We start from the raw sequence: 26,382 nt of genomic DNA on the forward strand, positions 1-26,382 counted from the left end.
ACGTCCGTCGATTGTCCATGCCAAAACACCAATGACGTAAATAACTTATGCACTACTCATTCTGAATGCACAGCACAATTACTATACTACTCAGCAGTTCAATGCACTGCCAAGGATCTCTGCACACAGAATGAGAAGAGATAGCTTGATACAGCCAGCAGATTGTTTCTGCGTGACTCAATCGACGTACTATGCATACGGCCCGGCAACAGAACGATGTTTTAAATTTTGCGTGGTGGTATGCGTCCATTCTCTTCCTTGTTGGTGACTGCCAAGCAAGCGGTCTTCGTCATCGTCGTATATATATCATCTCAATTCCTCGCAAGTTGACAGCTGTCACTCTTCTCACGAACAGCGCAAGCAACCACGTCGCGGACTAACGACGTTTAAGTGGCGCCGTTTGCTCTCCGCCGCCTAGAACACACACACACACACAACGGATATGCTACTCTGAAAGTCGCATAAAACTGTGATGCAATTTGCCGCGGCAGGGACGGCGCGTCTCTTGTGACTCATTGGCAGTCAAGAGAGACCTATTCGGAGTGCGTTAATAGAAGCGCTTATTAACTGCTACGCAAAAGTGATCGCAACCAGGGATCAGCTAGCAGCCAAAGTTTGTTTGGTTTATGGGGTTGAAACGTCCAAAAGAGACTCAGGCTACGAGAGACGCCGCAGTGGAGGCCTCCCGAAATTTCGACCATCAGGGGTTCCTTTACGTACACTGACATCGCACGGCAGTCGGATGCCTCCTCGTTTCACCTACATCGAAACGCAACCGCTGTCGGTCGAGTTCGAACCCTGGTCTCCGGCACAGTGCTCGGGCGTCATAACAACTGCACCACCGCGGCGGGGAGCCCACGTTTGTGATACGATACGTGCATAATTGCTAATGTAGCAAAAATTCTCATGCATGGTTCTCCCGATGAAGCTTTCAAAAATGTGGCTATCCTCAATCACAAAAAGCACTGATCCGGAAAATTCACGGTTAATAGCACATTTTTTGTCTTCATTAAAGTTTGTATGCATATAGCACTAATGTTTTCAAAAGACATGGGAAATATCAGTCCACACGGACACACGAGGCGAAGCTTACGGAAACATGAGCGTAGATACTAAATCTCCAAATAATAACAAACAGTAATCATGTTCCCCGCCAACTTTTACTGCTGAACGCACATAACTCCAGAACGCAATTCAAGGCATTTGCGCCGACGCTTCGAACACGACAAAAAACTGCTGTACTTGCTAACCAGAATTGAAACAAGAAAGCAAGGGACGAAAGAAAGCTTTAGATAACGTTTGGGAACAAAAATACCATAGAGTACGAAATGCCAAACACACACAACTACCCACAATCGAAACTCAGGTCAACTGAGATACCTCGGAACTCGACGAGCCTGCCTTCCCTCGTTCAGTAGGAAACCCGAACCAGCTGTCCAGAAGGGGCCGATGCCAAGAGTACACGCGCAGTTCTCCGCAGCCCGGGGTTGCGGTACGTGTGGGGAAGCGCCCCGGAGGAGTCTACGACCCGGTTACGACCCGACCAATAAACGCGGCGTCCCAGCCCCGCGACTAGACGGCGACGGCGCCGCCGATATTTGTGTCACGCAAGCAGCCGGTCGCGGCCCCGAGCCTCTATCGATTGAACCGCGTGCGCGGACCAGCCCGTCCCGTGGACGCCGGGTAGCTCCATGGCTCTCTGCCCCCCCCCCCCCCCCCACACACACACACACACAAACACACATACGTATACCGGGAGCACGAGTCCACACGGGTGTGAAAGAAGGGGCAGGGAAGGAGGGGGTCGCGCCTGGGCGCCAAACAGGAAGCAGAGTGGAGTACCGTGGGCCGGTGACAACGATCCGGAGAGCGACGTGAGGCTCTAGGAACGCGTGCGAAAAACCGCGAAGCTCGCGTCCGTCTCCTCGTAGCGAACAGCGAAAGTGAAGCAGCGGCGCTGGCGCCTCAAGGAGCGAGCCACGCCCGAACCGGGACGGTCGAGCGCGGACGAGTAGGAGGTGGTACGTGGCGGCGAGGCAAAACGCACAGCGGACCCGGCTTAAGGAACGCTGCTTCCTCGAGCGCAATACAGCGCGGGATGACCCGAGCTTGCGTGCCGCAAGCGGCCACCCCAGTCCAAACTATCGTTATATCACTGTGTGCATACACCGGCGAAAAGCGTTGCTACAGCACCAGACAAACGCGTCCGTGACCGTGGCAACGCTTCGACGGCTCTAAGCATTTTCGACCGCCGTTTTTTCCCGCCGCCGCGGGTCCAAGCCGCGCCGTCGCAGCACGCTTTTCAAACCGGGCCACGGCCGCGAGCTCGCGCCAATGGTTCTTGCGCGCCGTTACGGTTCATGCAGGCAAGGAGGAAAAGAGCAAGGGCGTTGCGAGAACGCATCGCCGACGATGCGCTGCATCTCGCTACTTACAGCCAAGCGCACCGTAGGACTCCGTCGCCGTGGCCTCGGTATCCTCCCGCTGACAACGACGAAGACAGGTAGCTATCCCGTGCAGCGTTCGCGTAGAGACGTCGCCGTACGTTGCGCAAATCGTAGTTTCACCGCTAAAACCTAAAGCAGTTGACGCTTCCTTCCTCGCGAGCTGCCGTCACAAGCCGCGATTCGCGTGCTGCTCTGCTGGCGTTCGTGTTCTGACGGAAGCCGGGGGCTCCCATTCGGTCGCCGCGAGGGGAGGCGACACCAGAGCCCGCCAGCGTCGTTCCGAGCGGCACGGCGGGACTTTCAGGAAGCGGACGCAACAGACTCGAACCGTTCAAGTCGCGCAACCAGGAAGAAACGGCAACGCTGGGACAACTGGCGCCATCTCTGCTCTGACGGGTAAAGCAGAAAGATTAGTCGAGCGCGGGAAAGTTTGTTTTGTTTCTTTTACCAACCAGACGTCTGGGAACCCGAAAGGCAAAACCGCCACGCAACCAACCATGCGTACTGCGGCACGCGGAACAGCGATGGTTTCTTTACCACCCTGCTTGGCTGGTAGTTAGTAGCCGTCGACGGACACAGCGACTGATAAGAGACAGCTATAAACAAACAGTCGCTCGCGCAGACCCCTCATTAGGCAAACAAATATCAAACAACGACCAGAGACCACACCTCGAAACTTGCGGCGGAATCATGCATGGGCTGTACTTTCGAGCGCTTAGGCGATTAGTTTTCGCCTCTCTTTCCTATCTCGGCCCTTTTCTCAAATCGAAGCAAGCACGCACAGCTCTCGTTTCGCTCGCAAAGGGACAGGTGGCGCGATCACTGAAAAGCGCGTGACCCACGGTACACGGCAAAACCCGGCGGTACGTGCAAGCTCTTTGGTGTCGCGGCAACAGTCAGCTATCCTTGGGAGCGTCGGAAGAGAGAGAGAGAGAGGAAGTAGAAGGGAGCGGGTAATGCATACTACGCAGCAGTGGCCAGCGCGGAATGCTGGCCCTCATGATCGTCGTATCAACGTCGGCCAGATCTCGCGCGAAGGTTGTAGTGGAGGTACGCGTCGGGTCCCGCTGTCGTTGTCGTGCAGAGGTAGTTGTTGGAGCTCACGCAGGAAGAGGGCTCGGCCGGCGTGGCCGTCGTGACACAAGGTCGCCACGTCCACTTGACCCGGCCTGCGTTGCAGTCAATACGCGCCGACCCCTTTCAAACCATACACTCCCTTCCAACATCTTTGAGCACGGTCGGACGTCTGCCATTACAGAACTGAACAGCGCCATTAGTACTCGTTATTAGCATTCATTTATAGTTCCTTTTTTTTTTCTTCACGTGATGTTACTGAAGTGGAATCCATATATGATATGGAAAAATATACGAAAATCTGCATGCTCGCTACATCATTGCGGTATGATTTCCGCATGATACTTGTATAATGTGCATGCCTATGTTAGCATGATTTCCAGGAGAGCCTTATGGAAAACATGTGGAACTATGGGAATCATCTTGTGGAGGGGGGGGGGGGGCTAATGACCTCACTCTGTGTGTGTGTGTGTGTGTGTGTGTGTGTGTGTGTGTGTGTGTGTGTGTGTGTGTGTGTGTGTGTGTGTGTGTGTGTGTGTGTGTGTGTGTGTGTGTGTGTGTGTGTGTGTGTGTGTGTGTGTGTGTGTGTGTGTGTGTGTGCGTGCGTGCGTGCGTGCGTGCGTGCGTGCGTGCGTGCGTGCGTGCGTGCGTGCGTGCACGCCTATAGTGAAAACAACAGAGTTATCCAGTCACGTTGCCGCGCCTGCAGTATTTTTTTTTTGTTCTCAAAACTTTATTTACTGGAAAAGCATATATATATATTTTTTTTTAATTATTGGCTAGCGCAACAAGTGTCAATACAAAACTTGTAGGCCGTCTCGAAAAACCCCTAACTGAAATGTGCGCATTAAACTACCATTTACGCGAAGTATAGTTTCTTTCCCGGCCTTGAACAAAAACTGGTGCAATAAAAAAAAGGAGGGCTTCCACGTGACAACAGTGACGCATTTCACGGAAAAAAATCCGCTTTTCTCTGGAAGTTGCTATTCCACCAGTAGTATGTCGTTGAAGTGAAGCGATGCATAAAGTCCGATCCTTGCAAAAAGTTCGAATCTAGCGAGCGTTAGGAACATTAGCATTTTACTGCAGAACAATCAGCCTAGAGTTCCTCACTACAGTTTGTGCTGAGACTTGTACACATTTTGAGACGAAAACTTAACACTGACCGGGCAGCGGATCTCCTTTCAGAATACGAGCGCATCCATTACAATGGGGAAAATTGTGAAGAAGTATGTATGTGAGAGAGCAAATATGTTTTATATGCAGTACAGTACAGTACAGTATAGTACAGTACAGTACAGTACAGTACAGAGCCGTCTGCGATGTTAAAATGCTGCGGAAGATGCATTGATATATTTATTTCACTTCTATTGACGCGATACATAGGAAGCGTATGAATTGAATTCTACAAAAGGAGTTTTCAAAATAAGAACCGTCAGAAGAACCTCCTGTTAGTAGGTGTACCAATTAGAATTTAAATATAAGGCAGGAAAATGAAAGTGCACAAAAAAGTCTCAATCATACAGTATTAGAAAATCAAGGAATATGAGAACAGAATTCGCTGTTGCCGTGCGCATGCGTAGATAATTATGAAAAACAAATGTAAACAATAATAAGAAAGTCATCAATGTCACTGGCAAGGAATAACAAACCAGAAAATGATATCAATATTACAGGAAAAAATATAGACAATAACATGAAACAATATATCGCAAAAGAGCAAAACATTTCACATAATGGTCAGGAACGATAAAAAGTAAACAAAAAGAAAATATTCAACGTGATAATGAATGTAGCCAGTGAATAGCTCTTTAACGATTGATGAAATGAGCATCGAGCGTCACATGCGTAGCGATATAAGGTAGTGGGCTCAGTTCAGTTCAGTCGTTCAGTCGTGTCCGACTCTTCGTGACCCTATGGACCATATCACGCCACGCTTTCCGGTCTCTCACTATCTTCCTAACATCACATAACTTCATCTGCAGCGCCTCGAGGATGCCATCTAACCATCGCGTTCGCTGCCTACCCCTTCTCCGGTGACCCTCAACCTGTCCCAACATCAAATCTTTCTCCAGCGACTCCTCTCTTCTCATCAGATGACCAAAGTAGCTGAGCTTTAACTTTAGAATTTGACCCTCCAATGAGCAGTCAGGGTTTATGGTCGACAATATCGACTGATTTGATCTTCTATAGCCGTCCAAGGAACTCTCAAGATTCTCCGCCAGCACCACAATTCAAGCGTGTCAATTCTTCGGCGGCCAGCCTTCTTCACAGTCCAACTCTCGCATCCATACATCACAACTGGAAACACCATAGCACGAGTTATACGGATCTTGGTTGGCAGACTAATGTCTCTGCTCTTTACTAGGCGGTCAAGGCAAGCCATGGCTCTCTTTCCCAGAAGTAGGCGTCTCCTAATTTCATGGCCGCAGTCTCCTTCCGGGGTCATCTTGGAGCCCAAGAAGAGAAAACCTGTCACAGCTTCCACTTCTTGTCCCTTGATGCTCCAGGACGTGATGGAGCAAGATGCCATGATCTTTGTCTTTTTAATGTTCAGTTTAAGCCCAAACTTCTCACTCTCTTCTTGTACGCGCATCAGAAGTCTCGAGTTCCACTTCACTTTCTGCCATTAAAGTGGTATCATCCGCATATTTAAGGTTGTTGATACGTTTTCCAGCAATCTTCACTCCAGCTGAAGACTCGTCCAGACCGGCCTTCCTCATCGATGCACTCAGCATATAGGTTAAATAGGCAGGGCGACAGTATGCAGTCTTGCCTCACTCCTTTCTCAGTCGGAAACCAATCAGTAAGACCATGCCCAGTTCTGACTGTGGCCTCTTGCCCCTCATACAGGTTCCTGAGGAGACAGATGAGGTGAATTGGAACTCCCATCTCTTGGAGAGCTTGCCACAATCTGCTGTGATCTACGCAGTCAAACGCTTTCGCATAATAAATAAAGCAGAAGTAGATGGGTTTCTGGAACTCTCTTGCTTTTTCCAAGATCCAACGAAGGTTCTCTAGTTCCTCTGCCCTTGCGAAACCTTGGTAGTGGGTATAGAATTTCAAATAAATATCGCTAACAGGAATAATTGCTTATTATAATTAGTGCGTATTTTAGGAAAAAGTAGGTTCTGATGTTCTGAAAATTTCATTTTTGTTGGACAGGCGCAAAAAATCAATGCAATTCGGAATTCAAATAGTGAAGTGTGATGTATTTTGGTGTATTTCCTCGACACAAGGTACGTATGTTATGTGCAGTGCCTCTTGTTGTTAATCGTGTACGTTTTCAGTTTTGGTCATTCGTCATCACATATGTCAATGTATAGTGTCTAATAAAACTTGCTTGAAACGCGTTTGAGCTCATTTTTATGAACGCGGTATATAAGTAAGACTAAATTAAGTTGAGGGTTGAAAGGAAGAATATATATTTTAGCGTATCTTTGCAAGGTAGTCGATCTGAATGAGACAAAATGGATTATACGGATAACGTCTGGTCTTGCAACTGATGAAGGGCACGAAAGGTGATAGTTGTATTTGCACGCGATGATAAAAATGAGATACGCTACGTGTGAAGGAATAATGGAGAGAGCGAAGGATATGGGAGCTGGAAATAATGGCGTGTCCTAATTAATGCGCGAATTCTTAAAACGATCTTACAAACTTGTGAATCTAATATAGGCGTGGAACTTTAGAGAAGCACGATCCCATGAAATGTGCAAGTATCTGATGCATAAATAACATCATTATCAGAATGAATTTCCGGAGATGAATATTTTTTGTTGCTAGCTTGAAACAGCATGAAACTAGTTTTCTGGAGGTCAATCTGAAATAAATTTATTTCACGCACAGTACGATGAGGACCTCCTAATGCACATAAGTATAATGTATGCCTTCCTCCAACGGGCTTGCATGATAAAAAAAAATTGCGTTTCTGGACACTTTCTAAAACATTTTTGTCTTTGATGTCCTTTTTTTTCTTTTTTTTTTTTTTCATTGTATGCCGTGGGTGAACTACTTTACCCACATGAGGTCCGCTTTCTCCGGTTCTAGTTAAGTGTCCGCGCTTACTGCGTCTTCTGTACGTGTCACAACCTCACAGCTTCGTTGCTGAGATTACTGCTACGCTGTTTTTGTTACGGCAGCCGCTACAGTGAAAGTTGCTTGTGCTCTAACGTTCGCTGCAGCGCGTTATACTTTCCTCGTTGTCCTCTGACGTCATTACCTCCGTAGTCAGCAGTGCTCGCCGTTCTTATCGCCCTCCTGGTAGCTGTTACGGCTCTTACTCATGTGCGTTGTTGTGTCGGCGCTACTGCTCCGCCGTTGCGGTCACCCCTCTTACAGCAGGCCCGTATAGCTATCACAAACCTGTACTACAAGCGGCGCTTGCCCAACCCGGGCGTCGACGCCTGGCACACGCGGTAAAGGCATGCCATCACGACGCCGCCGTATAAACCCACCACCGTCGTTGCCATACGCTCCACAGCGTAACGTTCACTGCCCACGCGTTACTTCACCAACACAGCAACTTTCCAGGCAGCGATTGGAAGCTTTCGCCACCGCCACAGGCTGGCTGATTCCTGGAAAGCGGCAAAGAGTGTTCGGTTGTGTACAAGAAGCGGCGAATGCTATAAAATAAACAAGAGCTCAATCGAAAGGTATAACGTCGGCAGCGGAGGCAGCCGTTCCAGTTGGCTGCCGCGCAAGGCTGAATGCTGCTGCGACTGCGAGATGCGGAAAGGCGAAAGAAATCCGCAAGCATCGGCACTTTTCTTCCTTTTCATTTTTTTCATTCGGGGAGGTTCAAAGTAGAGGCACCATGAAGAGATGTGAATTATGAAACGCTGAGTCACCGTGCCGTACGCGAGAGGTCTGCTCGGTAGCTCTGATCTCAAAAACAGCGTAGATCTGCGTCGACTGTCGTGTTTGAGGATCTGCAGATAATAATGGCAGTTGCTGCGTACAATGCGGTTGTTACGCGAGGTCAGCTGGCAGGAACGAGTAGGGATGTGCTTTTAGAGTCCACGACCATTGGTAAAATCTATAGTTTGGTTCACATTTAAAGAAGTGTGCACCTAACCTAACCTTGAGGACAACCCAGAGGGCTATGGAACGAAAAATGGTAGGGGTAACATTAAGAGATAGAAAGCGTGCAGAGTGGGTCAGAGAAATAACTCAAGTTACCGACATTCTAGTGGAAATTAAGAAGAAGAAATGGACATGGGCAGGACATGTAGTGCGAAGAGAGGATAACCGATGGTCGCTGAGGGTAACAAACTGGATTCCAAGGGAAGGAAAGCGTAGGAGGGGACGGCAGAAAGTTAGGTGGGCGGATGAGATTAAGAAGTTCGCAGGGGTCAAGTGGATGCAGCTAGCACAGAGCCGGGTTGAGTGGAGAAATATGGGAGAGGCCTTCGCCCTGCAGTGGGTATAATCAGGCTGATGATGATGATGATGATGATGATGATGATGATGATGATGATGATGATGATGATGATGATGATGCACCTAACCTGCCACTAAAGCAATATAATCGTGCCACGTTTTTCAATTTGTTGGAGGAAAGCGGTCAGTGAGAAGCATAAAGTAGAGATTTATTAAAGAAAAATCACTGTGCAAAATTTTGTTTAACTTTAAGCGGTAACCCGATCTGCATTATCAGTTCAGATTTTAAAACTACGCTCGCGAAAACACGTCCCGCCAGGGTGTTGCAGTGGCAGGGGTAAGTCGCCCGACTACTGTGTCGAAGTAGCCGAGTTCGATCTCGACCGCCGGCGGCTGCGTTTCGATGGAGGCGAGACGAAGAGGCGTCCGTGTGCTGTGCGATGTCAGCGCACGTTAAAGATCCACAGGTGGTCGAAATTACTCCGGCACTCCCTTCTCTTTTTCCTCTTTCACGCCCACGTTCCTCCCTTCCCTTACGGCGCGGTTCAGGTGTCCACAGAACAAGTGTGACAGATATTGCGCCTTTCCGTTCTTATGAATAATATAACCAGGAAAGTGAGCGTGCATAAGGTACGGACAGGTTTTAACACTCCTTCGTGTTTAATGCACTCTAACCTTATTCATACTATATTCAAGCAGCTGTCTGTACAAGTAGGTTCTTCGTTATAATTATTGTTTAGCTGGACTCTTGCTAAACTTGAGGATCGACTCATTTAGGCGAGAGGGCCCTACTCGGTGCTGGGCTATACTCATGCGTGCTTGATGCCTGGAATATATTGTCATGTAAAACAGCGGGACATCCACAATTACGGTACCTAGTGCGAACTATACGTGTCATGATGTGCAGCCAGAGGTTAGCGCTACCCTTCGCAAGTAAAAAGCAATGATTCAAACAATGCGATTGCCTGTCCCTACAAGTTTGTGCAAGGCAGCTCTTCCTTGAAAACACAGATGAAGCATGTTCTTGGCGGTGAAAACCAATTCAGCCTTTTTGCAGAGTGCCAGCACAGAACTGTATACCTTTTCGTTAAATTCTCCCGCGAACAAAGCAATGGATACTCATTACCTTCTATATTCCTTCTGAGTGCTGGTGGCGAGTCACGCAGACGGCCTTGCGGATAATTTTACTCCTTTCATTTCTACTGTCCATGGCAAGTCTTCATCGCGTATGCATCTTCAGCTTCACATCGTGCTGTACAGCCACAGCATTGTCGAGTGTACAGACAGCATACATATTCGTAAAGGCGTTGCTTGCTTGTGGCTGAATTTCAAGCATATGCTATAACCGTGGGGATGTCTTGCCTGTGAAACTGAGTGCGCAAGAAAACTGAAAAGTAAACTAAGGCAGACCTAATCACGCAGCTTGCGTTTCTGAGCAGTCACCCGTTGACTCGTGTGTACCGCTTCGCGTCCACAAATGGCGAAGCGTTCATTAAAAGTCGGAGGTCATATAAATGAACCGCGCTTGCGAATAGTGATTTGCCAGAACGAGCGCGACACGCGGACTCATTGCGTTTGCACATCACGCACGCAATGGTAAGAGCGTGAAAAGAAAAACAAAAAACGGTACTCAGCGAAACGGCGCGAAAGCGCGACGACGCATGAAACGTTTCTGAAAAGTGCATACGCATTGATTATACATGCACACTTACTCGTGTTTTGCATCCCACATTTACAACGTGTCCCGCGACTTCCGTCGACGCGCGCACGAAACTGGTTTCCTTCCGTTTTGCTCTTGCATTTTTTACTGTCCTGGCTATTTTCACCGCTGCAGCCGCCGTGGGCGGCCGGCTTTCTCCGCTCCAACCGAAGTGTCCACGAAGGCCCGTGAAATGTATGCAGTGTTGAGTAAGAAACTCGAAAGGCGTTGGTCAGCCAAGCATCGGTCATTTTTTTTCGTTATTCACGCGCGTCGGCCATTTGCTGCCAGATCTCCGAATAATCGCGCTTATTCGACGATATATGGTAAATAAAACCCGACGCACCAACCGATTCCCTAGACCTGCTCGACCGTTTCTTACAGTGGGTGTCGCCGCATGCGACGTCTTCAAGGCTTCATATCTGCTAAATTATTATTTTTTTCATAATAAGTTATTCAATTTTTGCTAGAAAAACAGTTCATCAAACGGAAACTATACCGAGCCCGCTATCTGAAGGCCTTGCTCACAAACACTTGGTAAAGCAACGTAACTAGCAAGCATGATTCAAGATGAGAACTAAGGTCAAATAAAAAAACATAAGAAATAAGTGTAGTACATTTCACTGAGATATATAAATGTTCTACGGTCGTTTGCAGTTTAAGAGAACGGTCCCATATATGTCAATCCGTATTTCAGCATGTGCATACGCATGCATGTCGGCGTCAATTTCGTGTCTATTATTTTGGCAACTCAGCAATGTGAGTGAAATGCCAGTCGCAGCCCCGCATGTAAGTCAGCCAACGATTTTCGATCCGTCCAGAATTATTTGCCTATAGAACCTGAGCGAACACATTCGTGTATCCCGCGTGCTAACCCTCGGCGCCTGCAGGATGATCAACCGTATAACTGCCAGCCGTGTAACCTTCCTCAACACTGCACAGCTTTGAAAGCGAGACAACTGCTGTTGAAAGAGGCTCTTTCCGCGAAAAAAGAATATAGCAAGACTACTGCGCCCCCCGATCTTTCCGCTCGACCGTCTGTCCGTTCCAGCAATAGCCGCAGCGTATGCGCAATAACCCACCGCCAAGCAGGGTCGCGACGTGAAAACAAACAGCCAAGCTGAAGAACTAGTTCAAAGAGAACAAGAACACTAAAGGGCCTGTCACACTAGCGCGACACGACACCGACACAGACCCGACAACGACACCGACAGTCGGCGAACTCGTCGGCCGACCGTGTCTGCGGCCGACCAAGCTGTCACACTAGGCCGACGACGACACCAACACGACCGAAAACCAAATGTCTTCCCAGTGTGACAGGCTTTGAGGCCGGGGACACCGACAAAACCAGTCTGCCGACTGTCGGTGGCCGAGTCTTCGAGAGATCGGCCGCCGAGCAAAAACTTTCTCGAAACGCAAAACCGACTAGTACACCACGTCGACAGCGAATACCTTTCAGCACTAATATACGTAAAAAAGTAGAGTCAATGCATAATCCCTGACCGAAACGCGAGCGTGAGCCGCCAAAATACTCAAGGCCGCCGAATGCGCGTGGAATATCAACGGCAGCGTTTTCTTTTCGGGGCGAGTGAATTCGGGGCGCATAGATTTGTGGCGCTCGTCGGGACCGTGAGCAATCTTTCCGCTTTTCCGAACTGCACAGAATAGTGCAAAATGAACATAGCACGTGACAAAGAAATGATGAAAAGAAGCGATTATTTTCCTGAAGCCAGCAGAGATGCCGATCCTCCTGCGCACTTCGATCATTGTGTTTAACGTCTAGCCGCTGCGTCGCTACTTCGCAACCCAATTTCAACGCTATTTTACGCATCACGCAATAATTTTTTGTTGCATAATTCAATGTGTTTCAAGAATTGTGTGCGCAAAAAGCGCAGAACTTGCGTTTAAACTTTACAACAGAACCAACAGCAGTCGTGGTCCCGCGGCCGGCCCTGTGAAATCCGCCTAAGGTTTTAGAAAATCTGCCGAAAGTTTTACCTGCTACTGTGGCATGATTCAAACTATCTGCAGTTTACTCTCAGCAAGCTGGACAGTCAGTTAAGCGGTAAACGCTCCTGCTACCTTTGCAACTTTCACACTGCAAGACAGCGTATTAGCTAGAACCATATGTCAACCTCTGAAAGTGCCGGTTACGCCTAACTTTTGTGGTGCAGTGGTTAGCGCAGCTGGCTATCAAACAGGAGGTCGTGAGTTCGATCCCAAGGGTAGCGTTTTTTTTTTTTTTTTTTTTTTTTTTTAGCTTTGAATATACACTGTCTCTTATTCGCCGTGGACAGCTTTTGTTTTTCAAACACTGACGTCGTTCTGATCCGGCAACCCGTAAATTACAGGGCACTATTCAGTCTCGGCCCATAATCACGACTGTTGAGGCGCATGTTTTGGTATGGTCGAATATATGAAATGGAATTAAAATTAAGCATTCCTTAAGTAGTTACGAGAATAAACCATGAAAAATAAAATAGGGAGTAGCTATACAAAAAAGAGAATTTCGCATTGTAAAAAAAAAAAAAATAAAAGGATTAAGAAAATGAACGTATAATGACACGAGAAGAGAGTGAGAATGAGTGGGCCTGGTCGGTGGGGAGGTTTCCCACGTTGTCTGGCTAGTGTGACATAGGAGTTGGGCGACCGTCGGCCGACAGCCGTCTTGCGAGCGACGCGCCGCCGACACCGACTGTCGGCCGACTGTTTCCGTCGGCGCAGTGTGACATAGACGCAGACATCAGGAAGACGCGCTGTTGGCAGACCAAATCGGCGTCATGTCGTGCTAGTGTGACAGGCCCTTAAGAAAGAGACAGTCGCCCCCTTCCTACCCCTGCTGCAGCACTTCAAGCTCGTCCTGACACCGATCCCGTTTCGGCTTCCTAACCCAAACAGCGAGCCAGGAAGTCGTTTTCTCTGCCGTTCTCTCTCGGTAGTCGTTAGTTGAAGGTCGGAAGTTTACGCATGTGGGCAGCTATACAGACAGAGTGGCGGCCTAGTCGGTTTGTTGGTCTCCGCTGGTGAACACGGATGGTAGGCAGCACGAGGAGTAAATGGAGCGAAAGTTTCTTAAAAGAAGAAAAAAGGGAAACGTCCTCGCCCTCGAGCACCAGTTGAGTCACTGGAGCGGAGGCTGCGAGGCTATTTTGAAGAAAGAACACGCATGCGGAAAACAAGGAGCCCCGCAGCTGCTCCGTGAGACCAGAGGTTCAAGTGGAGCGTATTTACAAATCCTAGCCTGCACAGCGCGCGAACGCAGCGCCGCCAGCGGCCACGAACGACTACATGCGTCCAGCCCATCGAATCTGTCGGATTATATCATTGCTAGAGCAACAACCTAAACGCGACGTTTTGCTAAATGCTCATTGCTGTGTGAAAAATAGATATCACGCGAGCTAAAAGACAGCAAAACTTAAAAAAGACGAAATACACGCCTTTATAATCGCTCTTTGCTGCGCCTCTTTTGAGCTCTTTAGCCCTTACCAGCGAGCTTCCTGAGGCTGCCATTTTTTATGTGGTTAATTCTATATTAACGAGCCTTCCGATTTTACGTAAATTGTACAGTGATCAAACATAATTAATCCCGTTTGTTCTTCCTTCACTGCAAACCTGCAAGGCTTTTGTAGAAAGTTTTTCAGTGTTCCTACCCCTTCGATAATGCAACCTGGACAATGAATGACCGCATGCTGTGCTGGCCATAATTTGGAATTACATTTCCAGAGACAATGGCTTTCTGCATATAAAACCCGTAGCATAGCTTAGCCGGTAACCACTGGTTTGAGTGAGTGAGTTACTTCTCACTCATGAGTGCATGAGTGAGAAGGAACTGGTGAAGGTTAGGATCAGACAAAATTCGGCGTCGTTTGGGTCTTCCCTACGCCAATGCAACACGGCGTCGGGTCTAAAATGCCCGAGACAACCACCCACAAATAGCTCTCTTATTACAATCCACGCAAGATAAAGCTTTCGTCTTGTAAAAGGGAGTGGTTGCATGTTTCGCTATCTCCCATTTCCGCCCAGAGCACTTTTTATAATATATATATATATATATATATATATATATATATATATATATATATATATATATATATATATATATATATATATATATATATATATATATATATATATATATATATATATATATATATATATATGTATATTAATTTGAGGGTAGGGTTATGTGATGAATCGACGCGGATAATTCTGCGAGAAGCTGTCTCAGGGGGTCTAAGATTGGTAACACCACTCCTTGGACGCTGTAGGCTTTTGCATTGGACAAGCAGCGCGAACACCGATAGCAAATTCAAGTCACAACTCGCCTTCTTCGTATTTGCGCACGCCATGGTTACAGTGACGGTTATATATGGTGGACGTCTCCTTGAACAGCTTCTTGCCGTTAAACGGCCCCGGCTCACACAGCAGTAACAAGTAGTTCAAGCGTAAGCGGCTTGTCGCACAGGTTCACGCTCGAGCCACCACAGAGGCCAGAGGAGGGCGCCCTGGGCGGTCAACACCGCCGCCACGCTCAACAGTCAGGGTCGAACCAATGTTTTCTCATTCGAGCGCGGCGCTGAAATTGAGACGCGTGAGGTCGAGCATCCGAGGAAGAGGAGGAAAGAGGGAAGGGGAGCCCCTTGCACACAACGGCATGTAGTACTAGCTTGCATACGCCGCATCCCGCTGCGTAGTTGGGCGTAAAGGGCAGCCGACCCGCTGGGCCGATCAGGTCTGGTTCGGCGCGCGCCCGACCAAGCATGCTCAAGGACGCCGAACGAAGCGAGGTCGAGCAGCGACGAAAGGAATAGCGGTCAACCGCTTATCGCACGATGAGGCCTTTTAAAGTCATGTCTCGTGTTTGTTACTCTGGGAATACATGCACCGTGTCATAAATAAACAGAAAAGAAAACCATCTGCAGTTCTCAGGCGAAAGCCGATTAATAAGATCGCCTGGCTTATAGGCCCTTCAGTCGCTCCGAGCAGAATTTGCTTTATAAGCAGGGCAGAGCTTTGCACGCCACAGAAAGGAGGTCAACGTCACTAATGGAGTGTAAGAAATGATCATATTAGACACTGCATAGATCTTGTCTACTTTGATTAAGTTGCAACAGCTTAACAATGGCGCCAGTGAAAGGGTTTATAAACGCGAAAACAAGCGCTCGTCATTCTTATAATTATGCGCGAACACAAGTTTGTCCGAATATAATAAATAGGTCGCCTCTTCTTCTCACTCCCACTTTTATTGGAGCTGCAGATGATACGCTTTGATAATAGTTATTTGAATAGTGTTGTTTTATTTGCTTTACATAAAGGTCGGTGTCTCGGGGACGTGCGGGAAGACCCATATAACTATCTCCATAACTATTCCTTAGTCCGAGGGAGCGCATAGATGTGCAGGCTTGGGTCATGCAGGGTTGGAGCTGAACTGACTCTCTCACTTCACAGTTCTCACAACGTTGCAAGTTTTCTGTTCTTTTCTTTTTGCGGGTGACCTAAAAGAAAGGCGATGAGATGCTCAAGAAAAAAAAATAATAGAGAAAACCGCGATGCCGATAATATATGAGCATGGATTAAGCGCTAGGAAGAGCTGCGCATTAATAGCAGTGGTGATATGAACGGCACGAATGCGCACTTGAAGGAAAACGCAGGAAGGAAAGATAGTGAGAGGAGCTAGAAAGAGTATAATTGAACTTGCACGTTTACAAATAACGACTAAACATCCGCGTTGACACTTACGTAGTCTAGCTCAAGTTTCATTGGCAGCTGAAGTGGAAGATAAAGCCGACAACAGTGAGTCAGGAAGCGAATTGCAAAAGCTGTCAATGTATGAGAACGGTGCGCCATTGAACGGAATTTCTGCAATCGTTCGTCAGCCTATCGAAGTTGGCTAAGAGAAAGCCGCGAGTGGTTGTTGCTATCTGTTGCATCCACTGCAGTGCAACAGTTCGTGAGATAGATTATAGCCTTTATCTAACCCGAAGCTGGACTCATATAAGTGAAGTGGTGTTGGTGATAGTAGTAGTTGGTTTTGTGTGTAGGGCTTAACGTCCCAAAGCGACTCAGGCTATGAGGAACGCGGTAGAGGAGGACTCCGAAAATTTCGACCACCTTGGTAGTAGTAGTAGTAGTAGTAGTAGTAGTAGTAGTAGTAGTAGTAGTAGTAGTAGTAGTAGTAGTATTAGTAGTAGTAGTAGTAGTAGTAGTAAAAATAATAGTAGTAGTAGTAGTAATAATAGTAGTAGTAGTAGTAGTAGTAGTAGTAGTAGTAGTAGTAGTAGTAGTAGTAGTAGTAGTAGTAGTAGTAGTAATAATAGTAGTAGTAGTAGTAGTAGTAGTAGTAGTAGTAGTAGTGGTAGTAGTAGTAGTAGTAGTAGTAGTAGTAGTGGTAGTAGTAGTAGTAGTAGTAGTAGTAGTAGTAGTAGCAAGAAGTCGTGGAAATAGTTGGTTGTAGCGACAGGAGAAGTAAGAAACTTCATTTCGAGGCAAACACTGCAGATGCTAGAAACATTTCAGTTTAAAAGTTTACAGCAATCCCCCCCCCCCCCCCCCCCCCCTCCATTTCTGAGCTTCTCGATAGCCTCCCTACCGGTAAATCATGCGCTAATTCACGTAAGCTCCAGGCCAAGGTCATCGCAGGTTAACACCAAAACTGCGCGACCTTGCCACAGAGCGACGCAAGCTTCCGTCAGCGCGGTACATATATCTGCGCAGTAAACGGTTTTCCTAATGTAAACGACGGCGCGTTGCACAACCTTCCCCGCAGCTGCCCGTCGGCACCCTGGCGTTTGTCGCCGCTCTTCGGCATAAATTTTCCCGTTTGGGAACGCGCTACTCGGAGAATGCCATCATTCAGTGACAGAAATGATAAATGGGCGAGAAAGCAGACAGGCAGAGGCCGCTACCATCACACGTACAAAGCCTCACGGTTGAAACCCAACTGAATCTATTCTCGAAACCCAATTAAAAAGGACGCCATCACACATATAAGTACATACAGTGTAAACGATCTCTCGTCTCTAAACCAGCGACCGTATCATCCGGTCGAGCCGTTGACAGTTCTCCATCCCATTTTCTCATCCGACTCACATTGATTGATAGATCTGAAGCGGATGTCACAGTCTCCTCGAAGAAACGCGCTCCCCTTCACGCAACGCGTCAAGAAACTTGGCAAGCTTCTCCACGAATCGCGGCGGTGCGCCTTCCGATGAAATAAGACTCCGTAATTTATATAGTCGTCGCTCGTAAAACACGGTCCCCAGTCTTCTCCGAAACTGCGACGTCTTAATATAACGCGAAGCAGAGCCGCCCCGAATACTGCTCGCGCCCTATAGCAGGACAAAGGAAAACGAGCGAGGCAGTACAAAAGGAGATGCTGGGCTTCGCTCCAAATCTGAAAAGTCGATGTCTCAGTTTTCCGCGGAAAGGTACACGGACTCCTAAGACGACGCTCCGCAAACAGGATGCAGCTGTTCAGAACGGTCACGGCAACATCCTGTGCTTGACACCTTTGCAGTCAGGCAAAAGAGGCGCATAGCTAAGGGACGGATTTCTTTTTTTCGACAGCCTATTTCTGGGCTGGGATTTTCTTTCTCGTGGAACCATTAAGCGACTAACGCTGCAATAAACGTCGGCGGTTGGGACAGCGGTGTCTACTGTCTTTGCAGGTGCGTAACCCAAACTGCGCAAACCGTAAATCGACCAAGAACGGCGCTGTTTCGGCGGAAGCATTTCCCAAGTCCCCTACACGAGCTTCATAGTGTGTGCAGTCGCATCCCGGAACAACAGAAGGAAGTTTTCGTGTCGACATGTCAGATACCGTCTTCATTGCTCTATTACTTACATGCCTTAAAACACCATTGTTTATCATTAACCGCATTATACACAGAGTGCTGACATCTTCCGTTTCTAGTACTGTGAAGGAAGGATTGCTTGTAAAAAAAAAAAAAAAAAAAAAAGTACTTGTGGAAATTTCGTTCACCTTACAGTATGATACGCATGCTCGAAGACTGTCTTATCGTCCCGCCCATAATTACGAACAGAACTGTTCACTATAGGGTAATGAATTGTTATCCGGCTGTGAAGAAGACTGCGCGGTTACAGACGGAGGACAAATATAAGAATTAATCTCACATAGAAGACATCCACCAACGTTACACCAACGGTCGTGCATGGTTCTACTAAGTTGGCTGGAAACGTAGCGCTTTTATTTCCGAAAATACGAATATTAATTGCACCTCGTTGCTGTCTTGTTCTCTAAATGTTCTTCCTGTGTGTACATAGAAAAAACAAATCAATATACAGGTTGTTTACCGGCTTTACAAGACGAAAAAAAAAGTCACTTATTCAACAAATATACAGTTGTTTTTGCCTCATAAACATTCAATCAAGGTATCTGGCTCACGGAGTTTCTCAAATTTGCCCAGAAAGGAAAGTGTCTCAACTGTGTATGCGAATTTCTTAAGGAGCGCATCCACCAAGAGAATGCTGGAATAACTGGAGGGAAAGTTTCGTATTCGGCTTGGCTAGTGATAGGCTGAAACCATGGTTTCTGCCACGGACTCATAACCGCGTCGTGAAACGTTGGATAGATCCTGGACCTAACTACATGCAGCCGCTATACTCGGCACAATGTGCAGGTTACGTTCTTTTAGTCGCACGCTTCTTTTTTTATTTATTTACTGAGCAAATTTAACATAAATGGATGCTCGGTATAAGGCTTGTATGAAAATTAGCACGGTGTTCCTTTGAAGAATTGAAGAAAAGTAGCTTCGTTACGACTGAACCGACGTTTTTGGTCCAAAACTATAGTCAAAAGAAACGTGACCTTATCTGAACAGTGTGCACTTGGCAGATGAACTGTTTTCCCTTCAGGTATGCGCGAGACTCGCCTCCAAAGACTTCTAGGACGACAGACTTTGTGCTGAGTGCCCGTCTAAAGCTCATTATCATTACAATGAATTAACGAATATCGTGTTCAGTTAGCTGCAGCACATCGTGTCATATTTTTACATACGAAAAGGGCGCCTCCGCTGGCAAAGAAACGTATAACGTGCATTAAACCGAAGCTGGAACTAATTCAAACTTTACTCCCTAATTTACTTTGTTCTTCCCACCCTTCCCCACTGGCTCGACCGACGCCACGTGCCAGTTGCAGCCGGAAGCTGCCGATGACTCCTGTGACTGAGAGGAATGCGATATAATAGCCAGAAAAAAAAAAAAAAAAAAAAATGAAAAGGAAAAATGGCTACACCCAGTCGGAAAAATACAGAAAATTTTCTGTTACGGCAGAATTCCTGTGCGGTTTTTCACGGGAAACCTGTTGTGACAACAGAACGTTCTGTAGTAACTAACATCAGAAATTTTTGTAGTTACAAGATAAAAATGCTACAGAACTACAGACAACAGAAATATACTACAGAAAAACTACAGAATTAGAAAAAAGTACTACACAACTACAGAAAAACCTGATGTTTGCGACAGAACTACAGAATATTTTGTCGTATTTTGAAACGGTTCTCTCGTTTTTTTTTTATTATTATTATTTTACTGGGCAGTACATGGCTTCGTATTTTCTGATCCAGCGCAGTCAAGTTAAGCAAGCAGAAGACACGCCATCCAAAAGAGCCAGCTTCTAAGCCATAACTACATTTCAATCTCAGCGACAGCACGGGCGCAGCAGCCACCTTCACGCAGGCGCCGCGTTTTTTCCTTCTTCGAACGCGCGACACTGTCTCGCAGTAAACAAGTTTCATCAGCGGCGGGCCCCCTTCGCAGCCGCCGCTGACTAAATTTACCCGCTCAAGTTCAAGGCGGTCTGACCGCCGCCGCGACGTAACCCGAAGAAAAGAAAACAACCTAAACGCAGAGAAAGTGCGAATAAAGAGAGCAAGAAAAGAAATAAGCAGAGAAGAAAGAGGGAAACGACGTCGGGTCCAATGTGTTTCTCGTATACGATCCGAAAGCGACGCACGCTTTTGCAGTTCCCGCCGCTTTGTTTACTATCTTTTTTTTCTTCTTTTCTTTTTGTCTCACACTATGGCATAGCAGGCCTTTCCTCAACGGTCTCTCTGAAACTTACCGCGCTCACTTAGCAGTTCGGTGCAGCGCTGCCGCATATAGCTATACATTTCAATGGTGCTTAGAAAGGGGTGCCGTCCTCCTGACACGCAAACCGTTATGCTCTCTGTATTAGTAGCAGCTCACGACCCTGAATGGCATCACAAAATGCGCCGCTGCAACACGGTCACGTAACGCAGCGAACGTTGTATTGACGCCGCTTCGTTTCGTGAATCACGACCACGGTGATCACGACTCACAGCCACGGCGGTTAGCGCTACTTTTTGTTTTTTCTTTCACTTCTTCGTTGGCCTGTCAGATGCATACTCCGCGAATAAGTGTTCTGTGTACACACGTCGCGTGCAATCGAAGCAAACTTGATCTTACTAAAGGCGGTTACTCGTATAACCTACTTGCCTTGTACCACAAAGACGTCGCCGCGCCTCTCCACAAAACTGTGCCAGAATTAAGCGCGCTGTTTGTTTGCCCGAAGACTCAGCGGGGCCAGCCGCTGTGATGCAAACAAGCGCTTTGCAGCATTCTGTGTGAGGCCCAGTAAGGAGCGGTGCACCGCGGTCAAAACAGCTCATCGTTGCCTTGCCAAAACAACCAACTGTTCTAGTCCCCCGCTTGCATACTTTTCCTGCACCAAGGCCGTTCGTTGTCCCGACGAACTCCTTTCTTTACCCTTCGTCTTTCCGCCTCGAAGACGTCATCGCGTTTTTACTGAGCGCGACATATGGCCGTCGTCGTCGTTGGCCACAGCGGCATTACTCAGGGCTCCGCATATAGGACGCGCCATCTTAAAGATGCCAACGGCCGTAGCGCCTTCGAAGAGCATTGCACGCAACACGTTGCGAAAAGAAACAGAGACTTCGAAAGAGGGGGAGAGCGAAGCGAGACAAGTGCATCATCGAGTGGGCGCGCGAAACTCCAGATGTTAGCGTGCAGAGCCGTGAATACGCTATGTGGAATGCGAGCACGCGCGCAAAGGCTGCTGTCGCGCTGGTTGCTGGTCCGGGGTCTTTGAAACTTCTCTGCTTCTTACTAACATTCCCCCCTCTCTCTTTCCTCTATTTCTTTCCACGCACCTTACAGCCACCTTGCGTATCGCACGCAACCCTTCGTTGCCCAAGCAATGTTTGGCTCCCTCCGCTGCTGTGTATGCGTGTATAAATACACACGAGCCTTGGCTTCGAGATCCCTGAGGCCGATAAAGTACAGTCCTCCGCGGTAAGGAAGGGCTGTGGTAAGCTGCCTGCATTCTTTTTTCGGGGTTCCATTGTCTCGTCCAGGCGGCGTTATTGAGCGTCACACTGAACGCCCCGAAACGATTGCGTACGTACGGAGGGGTGGGTGGGATCGCGCGTCCATGCCAAGGCTCGGTTATAGCCCGTTCGGTGCAAGTGTGCTGGCCCTGTTGCAGAGGAGCGGCGGGTGGTGCAGCGGACCGTTAGAAATAAAATCGTCCTTTTGTCTCGCCCCGCCATCTGCACCATCGCCGATGCCCTCCTCGGTTCGCCCGAGGAAGACGGGCTCGGCAATGAACACCCCGTGCTCGTCCTACATACACGAGGCCTTCGTCGTCTTCGTCGCGATGTTCTAAGAAGAACATTCTGGCTACGCTACTTTTTCAAAACTGCAAAGTGGGGAGTTATTTGCTCTTCGTAATGTTACGTTCACAAGCCATTGTTAGGCTGAAGTAGTCTGCTTCTTTACTCGCTTTTGAAGAGAGCGAAATAAGATATTCGTGGTCTTACAGTGTCCCCGTGTGGTGCCAATTAACAGTCATTCGTTTCTCAACGGCGTCTAAAGGTACGAAGGCTGGTCAGCTCGACTTAAATAGTTTCCCTTTACAACAACACAGCGAAATCAGAGCAACGCACATTTTTGTTGTATATACGTTTAAACAACATGCATTGGCACAAAACAAAATGAAACCGATCGAAAGATCAAAACTTGGCGTTTTCGAGTTGTTTCTCCTTGGTAATGCTGCGTATTAGAGGTTTATGATGATGATGATGACGACGGTGGGTTTTAATTACACAAGGACATCTTGGGCTAAAGAACGCCAGAGCGTTAAAGGTTTAAGGAACAGTCACTGCACTACGAAACTTAGCAGGTGACTAACACCGAAACTAAATCAGCCATCAAAAAAGGCACATTCGTCTGCCTGTAAGCAGAAAACTTGCACAGGGCCACGCCGAATGTCGCCATCACCGCCAAAATGGAGCATGCAATCCTTAGCCATACATTCGGGCGTCAATTATACCCCTAATAACGGTTTATACGCACCCGAGCCAGTCCGCCGCCATGTACAGATTAATCGCCCGGGGGGCTCGCTGCTTGATGGCGGCCACATAATGACTCGCCCAGAGACGGCGAGAGCCTATGCATACGCCATAGCATCCTTGCAAATATGGGCACACCTACAGGGTTTTCTGTGCCCTTGGCTTCTTGCAGAACCATTTAAACGTTCTGTATTTTCGGAAGAGATTTACCGTGGCGTCTACATAGGCATCCATTGTTGCTCTTCACCCCTTGTCCGTGATCGCGCTGATAAACATCGGTACTGGATGAGACTATACAGTGTATAACTTTGTTTAACATCAAACGTACACCGATGCCTAATGGCGCGCGAAGAGTGCACAGACGTTTTCCGAATTCATTTGACTTTATTTTATTTTTTGCTGCCCACTTGTGAGGACGGAAACCGCGCAGTGCATCCGTCAGTGCACTGTTGTTGGCGCTGTTACAATGCGCTGTCCAGTGTTTGTGAGCAGTCCTCGCCAGATATGTGCAAAAACTAAGGAAAACCCAGCTCAACTTTCAACGCAGTAAAAATCGTTACTACAGCCTTTTCTGCCTTAACTAATGCTTTCCCAGAAACGAAATACGCTGTTATTGCCAAGAAAAAACATTTTTTTTTAACTATTGTGATTTCACGACCCAAAACCACTCCGTGATTACCATTGTTGTAAAGTCATATAGGTGTTATAGCCTAGCCCGTGAGATCCGAGCCCAACATTCCACTGTACGTCTCGACGCGCAGCAACTTGGTCTGCAGACACGTTTGCGGCAGCACTTGTGTTTCACTTGTTTTTCTTTTTCTTGTCTAGCTCATGTATAACCCTGTTCTGGTGGCAACATTTTTGTCGTTATAGCATAAGCACCGATCTATCGGTTCAGGCTAGTGTCATTTTCTCTCTAGTGTGCCTCCACGAACTAAGGTCATTAGTTGCGTGTCTTAAATCTACAAGTGGATGCATTCGGAGGTCTGACGTCATACTGCAGCACTAATAAAATAGCTTCGCCACAGTGTCTATACTAGTATTTAATTTGGGCCCGTCGGAGTGGACCACTGGCTTCGAGCCTCTGGCATGCGGCTGCTCAGCCCGAAGGACGCGAAATCGAGTACCGACCGATGCCGTCGCATTTAGATGGACGCGAAGCCCAAGAGCGCCTGTTAGATATCAGTGCCGTTCAACAATCCATGGAGCTATGGCTGTATAAAATACCATACCATACCATGCCATGCCATACCATACCATACCATACCATACCATACCATACCATACCATACCATACCATACCATACCATACCATACCACACCATACCATACAGTATACAATACAATGCCATACCATACCATTCCATACCATGCCGTACCGTACGATACCATACCATACCATACCATACCATACCATACCATACCATACCATACCATACCATACCATACCATACCATACCATACCATACCATACCATACCATACCACAATTCCGATATAATTCGCTATTTTCTTCATTGAGCCTTCCGTCTGAAATAAAAACGCATACAGGAGATCGGAGCCAGCCCCGCCGGGGTGGTACAGTGGTAAGACGCCCGACTACTGTCCGGAATACCCGGGTTCGAACCCGACCTCGGCGGCTGCGTTTCGATGGAGGCGAAACGAAGAGGCGTCCGTGTGCTGTGCGATGTCAGCGCACGTTAAAGATCCCCAGGTGGTCGAAATTATACCGCAGCCCCTCTTTCTCTCTTTCCACTTTAATTCCCACTTCCTCCCTTCCCTCACGGCGCGGTTCAGGTGTCCACAGACACGTCTGACAGATACTGTGCATTTCCCCTTCCTGTGAACCAATTATTATTATTATTATTAGATAGGAGCCAAATGCAAAAACGGAAAGAAACTGTTTCAGAAGCTTTCTAATGCAGAACACCCACTACTAAAAGACAATGTTGTAAACGGGGCGGTGTTCCCTGCTCGTCGCATCACTGCTGGCGTCCTTGGAAAGCCGACGGTGCGGTCAGAGTGTGTCAGTGCCGAGCGCAGAAAAGCACGTTAACCTGTATAGCTGCCTTTCGCAAAAAGAAATGAGGCAAAATAAAACAAACATAGGTATCCTTCTTATAGAAGCGCTTTATAAAGAAGCGCGAGTCTTCAGCTCCCCCTCCACCGTGTTTACACCGTTGTTTTCTAAACTGAGGCAGCGGTATCGCCGATCTTATCTTGCCGCTGTGGAACAAACAAACATTCTCGGGAGCGGGACACAATTCCAGCAGCGAAACATCAAAACAAGCGCCGGCGTACGGCTCATTGCGTAACCCCCTACTTTCACCCTTTGCTCTCCCTTCCCTCTCTCCTTCTATACCGGGGGTGCATTTCAGGCTCGGGGCCATTTGGACGCCTGCCTGAGTATGTGGGGAATGCAGCGCGTTTCACGTCAGGTGCAATGGCAGAGGACAATCTGCCTCTCACACACTACATCACATCACGCCCGCCATAATAATCGCGAGCGGGAACGTCAGGAATGGTGGACTGCATTTCTCGCGCCACACACATCATGTGCATACTATGCAGGCTCATTTCGCGCGCTCCATCCTCATCACACCCCGCGTATCGGCTTGACAGCGCGTTCGCGGCGCGCGTTGGCGCTGTTCTGATGCGCTCCGCATTTCGCGCACGGCGTTTAGAGTAATCGTGATCAGAGGCGTCTCCCCGTATGTTGTTGTTGTTGTTGGCAAGTGCCTTTAGCGCCAAGTTCTGTCGCTATGTTTGTCGCGGCAAGCGACGAGTCACATCTTTCAGGCAACCCTTTCTGCATTACGACGAGAGAATAGGAGGAGAAGGAGGAGGAGGAGGAGTAAATTATTAAGTCTAAAATTTAGCGCATCTCATTGTGGTGTCGACCAACTGTGCCTGACAATTAAATGCTAGTTCTTTACAGCGATCTTATGCAAGAAAAAGTCTCTATGTCAGCGTACACAAGGAGAATTGAAGAGGGACTGGGGTTATCTTCAATGTTAGCGTACAAAGACAGCCACTTGGGATAATAAGCATCCGATGGCGTTGGCCCGCGTTTTTCTGCGCTGGAGGGAGTCGATCTTTGACAAGACCCTATAGGGTGAGCTTCAGCAATGTCTGTTCCGACCACAAAAACCAATTGCGCGGCTCTTCAGGGTTATACTGGTACACTTATTCGGCTGCAAAAATATTTCGTACTTAAAAAGATTGTAATTGAAAAAACTGTTAAATAACTTTCCGCCTCTCGACTCGAATTTATGACGCCAAAACAGGACTCCATGATCAAAATTTGGAAGTGAATGGCAGTGCATCTTAAAGGTACTCTTGAGATCTCCACCCCAACAGGAAGAAAAAAAATGAAACGCTCCTAACGTCGCCGCAGTCAGCTACTGGCTACAACGGTAGGCGAAGGCGAT

General features: G+C 47.7%; 1 protein-coding gene across 1 annotated transcript in view; it reads right to left on the minus strand.

Moving 5' to 3' along the window:
• The window catches only part of LOC146179470 (uncharacterized), a 165,028-nt gene that overhangs the window by 63,077 nt on the left and 75,569 nt on the right, over positions 1 to 26,382 (minus strand). The gene's annotated exons all lie outside the window — the stretch shown is intronic.

The sequence above is a fragment of the Amblyomma maculatum genome, chromosome 9 (genome assembly GCF_055883805.1).
Source record: "Amblyomma maculatum isolate TAMU_Amacu chromosome 9, ASM5588380v1, whole genome shotgun sequence".
In the NCBI taxonomy this organism is placed as follows: domain Eukaryota; kingdom Metazoa; phylum Arthropoda; class Arachnida; order Ixodida; family Ixodidae; genus Amblyomma; species Amblyomma maculatum.